Below are 9,085 nucleotides of genomic sequence, written 5' to 3' on the forward strand. Positions count from 1 at the left end.
ACTGAATCATCGGATCCTGCTTCATCCTCACCAAGCACATCACCAAGACCTAATTCTGAACTGATTTTCAAATTTGTTCCCTCATGCGTAATTTCACTCTCATTCTCTCAGCGCAGGCCTTTGCCACCTCTCTCTGGATCTGTTACAGTAAAAATGTGGGAGAAGCCCGGTCTCCAGCATCTTTCCCATCTAAATAGCTTTCCACAGTGTAGTCCAAATTGAATCATATGATTTTTTTTTTTTTAAGCTTAGAAGCCTTCTGCTTGAGAGCCTCCACTCTCAGTTGTTACAGGTAAAGTCATCAAGAGCCAGGCCCGCTGCAGCGAGCCGTGATGGCACCACTGCACCACAGCATCAGCAACAAAGTGAGACCCTATCTCAAAAAAAAAAAAAAAAAAAAAAAAAAGCAGGACCTGTGTTTCTCTGTTTCATTATTCATATAAACATATTTATTCATATGTATAGCCCCTCCAATGCCAAGGACATAATAATTGCTTATTTTTTTGTGAACTGAATTAAATTTATTTTATTCTACTTGGGTGTTCAGTTTTAAGACCTGGTTCCAAGTGTCAGAGCTAGGTGACTGTCCACAAGCTACTTTCCCTCTCTAAAGTAAGTTTCTGCTACTTATGAGATTGAAGTGGGTCTTGCCTCATAGGTTTGCTGAAGATTGCTGAAGGGATTAAAGAAGGTAGTGCATTCAGCAGTCCTTCACTGAGAGGTATTCACTTAAAGTAAGTTTCTGCCACTTATAATATGAGACTGAAGTGGGTCTTGCCTCATAGGTTTGCTGAAGGGATTAAGGAAGGTAGTGCATTCAGCAGTCCCTCACTGAGAGGTATTTGCTTATTTGTATCTTTCAATGTTAGTTCAACTGCTTGTCAATCTTTTTACGTATCTGGCGTCCACCTTAACTCCCTTTAACCTTGCAGTGTGTTGTTTTTAAGAAAACCTAAGCAGATGCACAGTTAATCATTGTGGGGATCTTCCTGTTTTTGTTTATTCCTTCAAAATCTAGTTTCTGTGTAGGTTTCACTAAATGGCAAACTTGAATATTCAAGTTTAAAGTGAAAGCAAGTACAAAGCCAAGGTACCGAAAAAAATTCTATGGCTTAGAAGTCAGGTGCGGTGGCTGATATGGTTTGGTCGTGTTCCCACCAAAATCTAATCTTGAGTTGTAGCTCCCATAATTCCCATGTGTTGATGTGTTGTGGGAGGGACTTGGTGGGAGATAATTGAATCGTGGGGGTGGTTTCCCCCATACTGCTCTTGTGGTAGTGAATAAGTTTCATGAGATCTGATGGTTTTATAAGGGGAAACCCCTTTTGCTCAGCTCTCATTCTCTCGTCTGCTGCCATGTAAGATGTACCGTTCGCCTTCCACCATGATTGTGAGGCCTGCCTGTATGAACCTGTGAGTCCATTAAACCTCTTTTTACTTATAAATTGCCCAGTCTCAGGTATGTCTTCATCAGCAGTGTGAAAAATGGACTAATACAGTGGCTCACGCCTGTCATCTCAGCTACTTGGGAGGCTGAGGTGGAAGGGTCTTTTGAGTCCAGGAGTTTGAGTCCAGCCTGGGCAACATATCAAGACTCTGTCTCTTAAGAAAAGGAAACAAAAAGAAACAGAAAAGAATTCTACAGCATTGAGATCACAGTGAAAAATTAGCTTTGAGTTTTAAAAACTTGTATAAAGCTCTGATGAAAGAGTTGAGAAAGTTGTAATTGTACAAGTGGAAAAAGGGCAAGACTCCAGAACGATGACTCAAAATATATTTTCCTACTAGTACTTTCTACTCCCTCTATTCCTGTGATTGATATAATAAAAACTGGCATATGAGGGTCATTTATACACAAAGTACCATGATAGGCTGAATGTTGAACTTACTGGATTTTTGTACTGCATTTTAGGAAGCTAGTGAGAAGTTGATATTAAATAAGGACTGTGAAAAAGCCCTTTTAGGCCGGGCGCGGTGGCTCAAGCCTGTAATCCCAGCACTTTGGGAGGCCGAGACGGGTGGATCACAAGGTCGGGAGATCAAGACCATCCTGGCTAACACGGTGAAACCCCGTCTCTACTAAAAAAAAAAAATACAAAAAAAGTAGCCAGGAGAGGTGGCTGGCGCCTGTAGTCCCAGCTACTCGGGAGGCTGAGGCAGGAGAATGGCCTGAACCCAGGAGGCGGAGCTTGCAGTGAGCTGAGATCCAGCCACTGCACTCCAGCCTGGGCGACAGAGCAAGACTCCATCTCAAAAAGAAAAGAAAAGAAAAGAAAAGAAAAAGCCCTTTTAGCAGACAGTTTTTTAGAAGACAAAAAAAAAAAAAAAAAGGATATGACTTTAAAGAAAATATAGATATTTTAAAACAGTAACTACAACATTTAGTGTTGGCCCCAACTACCTCTCTCAAATCTGGTTATGATGCCAGCACACCACATACTAGTTGGATAGGGACTCCTTTATTTAGGTTAAGAACACATGCCAAGCTGGGCACTGTGGCCTGGGAAGGGTAAGCCTGGCCCTGTTTGCTGGTCTCTAAGAGCTTATTATACTCACTTTGGCCAAAAGGAAAATATTTACAGCCCAACTAAGGCATGTGAAAAAGTGGCAAACTCCTGGGAAAAAGGCAAAACAGCTCAGGGAAATTTTGCAGCATTCAGGTTGTTTGAACCAAAGCAAACAAACAAAAACAAAAGCAATAGAAAACAAAATGCGACAAAGAAAAAAACGACCATTCTTCTTCAGCACCCTGTGCCCACAATGACCATGGTATGTCCCCAAGGGTATTGAAATGGCTGTGTCTGTGTCTTCCACTAATGATGGATATTTCAAACTATTTGATAGTGACACACAACAAAAAATGTATTTCCCATCACAACTCAGGGCACGCATACAGACTATATTAAAGCACAAAAAAAGTTATACTTAAGTAATTATCCTTGTTTGTTTGTATTCGGATACTTTTTAGTCTAGTTTAGTCTGTTTTATTTTTTTAAATGTTGTTTGTGATCCACCAAATTCACTTGACAACCTCCCAAGGGGCCATGATCTGCAGTATGAAAAACACACACTGCAGTAGAGTTTAAGGGTTTTTTTTACACACTCAGGACCCAGCAGAGCATCAGGCACATTTCAGACTCTCCGATGGTATTTATGGAAGTGTACTGATTGTTTAAAAGAGATTATCAGATTTCATCTGTTCGATAATTTTTTTGAGGTTAACAATGAATAGCTTGTGATTATTTAGAAACACAAAATGGAAATCTCTAGGAGTCAGATGTGTTTGTAAAGAAAAGGATACATCAAACTAACTTAATTCTCCTGTCTCAGAAACCATGGACATACCAGGGACACGGAACATCAGAATTTCAGCAAGACAACTACAAAAAGGTTCTCATGTTGTGGACAATATGGCTCACTAGCTAGATGCTACACAGGGGTGTCCAATCTTTTGGCTTCCTTGGGCCATATTGGAAGAAGAATTGTCTTGGGCCACACATAAAACACACTAACACTAATGATAGCTGATGAGCTTAAACAAATGGCAAAAAAAACACCTCATAATGTTTTAAGAAAGTTTATGAATTTGTGTTGGGGCACATCCAAAGCCGTCCTGGGCCGCAAATAGCCCACGAGCCATGGGTTGGATGAGCTTGCTACAGAGAGTTTTGTTAGTAACTGGTTGAGTAACTCCTCCACAGCGTGTGACTAAAAGACTGTAAATAACTGAAGGAAGCATGTCTCAAGGTTATGACCATTTTAAGAGTAACTTGAATGGGCCGGAACTCATGTTGTTAAACTGTAAAGATGGTATAAGGCTATTTGCTAAGGGTTCTTTGAGACTCAGTTTTCTGTTATAAAATGAAAACAATAATAATGCACGTCTAGCATGATTTGTCAACAGAACCAAATGGGACTATATGTGAAAACACCATATAAACCCTAAAGTGATAGATGAAATTAGTTATTATTGTTAGAGAATAGCAGTATTGAGAAGTGTATAGAGCTTAACAAGTGAAGGATGACCTGTTAATAAGATATAATTTCATAAAAGTCAAATAAAATGACTCTAACTTCAAAAATCAACTACAGGATGTGCAGGATAAAAAGAACATAGTTCAACAGCCCTTCCTGTTATTAATAGACTTGAGAGCTCTGGCAGATGTAAGCTTAATGTGACTTAACCATGTAATATGGCTACTGAACAAAGACACCAACCCTAGGATGCATGATCAGAGCACAGATCCCAAGTTTCAAAAGGTCAGTGCCCACTGCATTCTGCACTGGTCACATATATCAGGAACAATGGGTTCTTTTTAAGCACCCCACATTTTAAGGGGTATGTTTCTAGAGAAGAGTAATCAGAATGGCCAAGGATCTAAGAACCACAATCTCCTGGGTTGGACAATTGAAAGAACTAATAGCTTGATTTAGAAATGAGGAACTCTAGACAGTGCTACTCAGAGTGTGGTCAGGGGGCTGCCGGTCCCCAAACTTGGTCTTTAATGAGGTAGACACAGAAATTTAGAGTAAGCATTAAAACCATTTGCCACTATTTGAACAGTCTGTGCTATCTGAGCTAACAATCAGTGGATTTGTCTTAGTAAACAGGGTAGAGACCAGTTTGGGTGTAGTAAAATTCAAACGGTGAGTCCTATGAGTGACAGCTGCATGATACTGGTGTGTGGTTGATCCAATTTACAGTGCCAATTCAAGGTTAGTGTGCTTACCATAACCCAAAGTGTATAATATACAGAATCCATTGTTTCACAGGTAATTTACATTTATAACTTTATAAGAATTGGCTAGAGATGAAGAACTGAAGATGAATTTTGGAAATACAGCATCACTTACATCATTTTGAATGAAAGCTGAATAGAATACCCTAAAGTTGTAAGTGAAAAGGAATACCCTAAACTTTTAACTTGCCTTAAAAAAACCTTTCTTCACTGGTTTCCCTACGATGACTGGTACCCAAACAAAAGAATTTTAGATATATATTATTACCCATGAGTAGCATTTTTATCAATCCCACTTAACTTAGACAACAAAGAAGAAACTTGCTGTCATATTAAAAATTTTATGGCCAGGCGCGGTGGCTCACGCCTGTCATCCCAGCACTTTGGAAGGACGAGGTGAGCGGATCACCTGAGATCAGGAGTTTGAGACCAGCCTGACCAACATGGTGAAACCTGTCACTACTAAAAATACAGAAATTAGCCTGGTACGGTGGTGCATACCTGTAGTAACAGCTACTAGGGAGGCTGATGCAGGAGATCACTTGAACCCTGGAGGCAGAGGTTGCAGTGAGCTGAGTTCACACCACTGCACTCTAGCCTGGGTGACGGAGTGAGACTCTACCTCAAAAAAAAAATTATATATATCTTATACATTTGCAGTCAAAGTGTTTCTTCAAAGTGTGCATACAGGCATTTAATTTGAGGGATTTCTGTTTTAAAGTAAACTTTTTGTTCAGTTATGACAGATGAACAACAAAAATGGTATAAGCGCAATTGTGATTCTTTGTATTAATCACATATACGCACACTTTCAATAAAAATCTGAGCAGTTTTTGTAATTCTTTTCTATTGATAGCAGCAGGAGGCAGTCAAATGCCTAGGCAAATAGGGGCAGCTTCCTGGTGAAACCCCATCTTTGACCTCAAGTCAAAGACAGTTTGAATGCTGAAAGTCAAGCTACAAATCCACAGACTGGATTGAGAACCTTTCTTCCCATTTGGCATGCTTTCCTCTGATTGATCCTCACCCTTCATCTATTTTACATATACCTACCTTTCCCGAATTGGTTTTTTACACTGTCATGCCCACCTTTGATTGGTGTCTTTCTTTTAGCTTTTTTGCATACTCACAAACCAATCAGCAGGCACTCGCCCATTCTGAGCCTATAAAAGCCCAGACCCAGCCACACTAGGGGAGAAAACCACCTGACTTCGGGACCACTCTTGCATCCCCTCTCCACTGAGAGCTGCTGTGTCGCTCAATACAATTCTTCTCCACCCTCCTCACTCTTTAATTGTCAGCATAACCTCATTCTTCTTTGATGTGGGACAAGAACCTGAGACCCACTGAAAGTGGGGTCGAAAGCGGCTGTAAGCTGTAGCCTTCCTGTCGCTGGTGCCAAGAAGCAGTGGCAGGGCTGGGTCAGCCAGGGAGCCACAGGCCACAGAGCGGGGTGACAGGAACAAAGAAGTAGAGGCCCCTGCCAGGCACAGAAGTTTCCGGCTGGCGAAGTGGGGCTGAGAAAAATCCTGCATCATTATTTCTTGTTATATTTGTTTTGATTATATTTATCAGTATGCACCTTTGTATCAGTTGAGCCTAACAATAAAACATTAAGACTGTATTTTCTATAATTTGTTAAAACTGATATTTCTAATAATTCATTTGTATTGAATTTTACAAAAGTATCTTGGTCTGTGGCAGACTGGAAAAAATAAAATAAGAAAACCAGTCATTGACCACTGACAGTTGAGAAACTGTTCTAGATTGAGCAAGGGTCTGAAAACATTTTCTGCATAGGGCCATATCATAAATATTTTAGGTATACGTATGGGCCATAAGGTCTCTCTCTCTCACTTACTCAGCTCTGCCATTGTTGTGAAATGATGGGCATAGCTATTGATCCAATAAAACTTTATTTATGAAAGCAGGAGCAGCAGTGTGCTGATTCCTGTTCTGGAGGTCAGAGCTAAAGGGCTACTGAGTGAATGAGGAAATCCATATCTGTGCTTCACCAGGGAAAAAGGCTAGGATCAGATGGGCCAGTTTAGAAGGAATCAGCTCCTAGCTTATCATATGGAAGGCCTTTCTAGTCTGTAGAATAAAATAAATTGCCTTGCCATGTGAAGAGCTCATCATGTTGAGAAGCTTATAATAAACAGTGGCTCAGCAAATTGTGAGGGAGAGGGATGCTCTAAGAAGCAAATCGCAGTGAGTGAGTGGGAGGTTAGAAAATAAGACCAAAGATCCTTCCAACTCAAAGACCCTACAGTTTTAGGACATTCGCATGGAATTATCTGCAATTCAAGGCTGTTAATACTCTCCAGCCAAGTGAATGATGGACTTTCTCTCATCTGACTACTCTTTGGAGTTGCCAGGAGGTGTCTCATTTGGTAGGAGATGCAGGGGTGTGCAAGGGAGCGGGAAATATGGGGGTGGGGGCCGGGCCCCTTGTCAACAGCTGCAGTGCCTCTGAAATGGCGATGGCATCCAGGCCAGGAGGTGCTGGCTGCAAGGTGGCAATTAGTCATGTTTTCTGTGTTGCTTTCCACCTTTGGTCATGACTTCGGAGAGCCTTATTAAAACTATAACTTCAACCAGAACCTTCTCTGGAACCTACTCTTTCTCTCTTGAGACATATTCCTAGGTAAGAGGAAAGGTAAGAGTCCCATGTGGATACGTGTCCTTCTCTTTCCTCATTTAATAAACAGCCTAATTGGAGTCTTCAGTCTCTGGCTTTTACTTTGAATAGAAGCCGAATCACAGAAACACTTTAATCAGGGGATTTCAATGTCATCATGGAGCAAGCGCGAATTTTGTAGGTAATAATGGGGAAGAAACATTTTCCTGAGAAAAGCTACTTTGTGTGTGCCTTGGTGTTTTTAATTTAGATGAGTCTCCGCTGTTTGGCTTTTGTTTTTTTCTAAAAATGAGAACATTCTTCAGTGAAATTATATATTCCTCAGAGACAGATGCCAACCAGACATTCCAGAAAAAAGGGCTTTTTTAAAAAGATGGAGTTTGGCCATATCTTTACACTGGAAACAGGAACCCACATGAATCCACAGCTGCAAAACGCAACTCATCCATAGTCACATAGAAATTTAGATGTTAACTGGAGCTACGTGGCCGGGCCTGCCTGTTTGGAAGCAGGAATGGGCCGCTGGGAATGCCGCGGGAGTGGAGAGCCAGAGCCGCGGGCGGCAGAAGTGCTGGTGTCCTTTCTCCTGAAATGCTCTTGGGGCTGGGTTGTTAGTCTTCCAGTGAGGTGTGCAGCTAAAGTCGAGAATACTCCTCCACCTGACTCTCACAGAGGCAGGGAAGGTCATCTTGAATCCTTAAAGGATCCCTTTTCTCTTCTGCAAAACAGTTAGAAACTGTATTGTGGGAGGGTAGGGGTGACGCCCTTTCTCCCGGTGCTTTGGAAGTGGCATTTCATGTATGAGAAAGGTGTATGGCTAACCAGGCATGAAAAAGCCTTCATCGTCATCACCTACTTGTGGACTTTTCGCTTTCTTCCTTGTGTCAGCCCACCAAAATCTACAAGATTAAACACAATTGCCATGAAGACAATAAATAAATTGTGGACTTTAGTACAGATGGCAAGAACCATGCCTCTTATAAAAACAATCCACACAGTGAACTGAATGTATTGCTGAGGAAACATGAGATCCTTGCAGGTCTCAGGCCAAGGGCTAGAGGCTCACCCAGGCTCCAGGTTGTCTCTGAATATCTCTGAAGGGTGAGGAGGGGCAGTCAGGTGCCAGATTACCTGGATTCAAGTCCTGCCTCTGCTACTTCTGTGTGGCTTTGGGCAAGCGCCAAGCCCTTCAGTTTCTGTATCTGTGACACGGACTTAAGGACAAGGAATAGTGCCTGGCGGGGAGGAAGCCCCGTGTCAGCTTTTGCTAACCCCACAAACTGCTGAGCCAGCACCTGCAACCCTTTCATAGGTCCGGCAGCCCCAAGGGAGAATGACTGTGACTCCAGACAGTTTAGCTACTTGGGGATGACTTTCTGCAGAATTAAATAAGTCTGGGACTCTGCAGATTGGAGGTGGGGATTCTATTTCTGTTTCTTGGATGGCTTAACATGGGGACATACCTAGAGGAAATGCTGCTGTCTTATTTTTCTTCCAAATAAATAAATTCTGAAGTTGGCTGAAGCTCTTCACAGAGTGCTCGATTCTCAAGTTTCCTTTTCTATTTGTGATCATCTGGCCTAGTCTTAGCTCCTATTCATTTTTTTTTTTTTTTCACAGTAACATAAAGGATTAAATAAAGCCTATGGCTTGTGTAAGAGGAAGATCACAGAAACGGGTGTCACAATACAGCGTCTCCTGAGTG

The 9,085-nt window shown here is 41.6% G+C and overlaps 1 protein-coding gene across 12 annotated transcripts in view; it reads right to left on the reverse strand.

The window, feature by feature from the left end:
• The window catches only part of STARD13 (StAR related lipid transfer domain containing 13), a 558,426-nt gene that overhangs the window by 29,533 nt on the left and 519,808 nt on the right, over positions 1–9,085 (reverse strand).

This window comes from Macaca mulatta, chromosome 17, assembly GCF_049350105.2.
Source record: "Macaca mulatta isolate MMU2019108-1 chromosome 17, T2T-MMU8v2.0, whole genome shotgun sequence".
NCBI lineage: Eukaryota > Metazoa > Chordata > Mammalia > Primates > Cercopithecidae > Macaca > Macaca mulatta.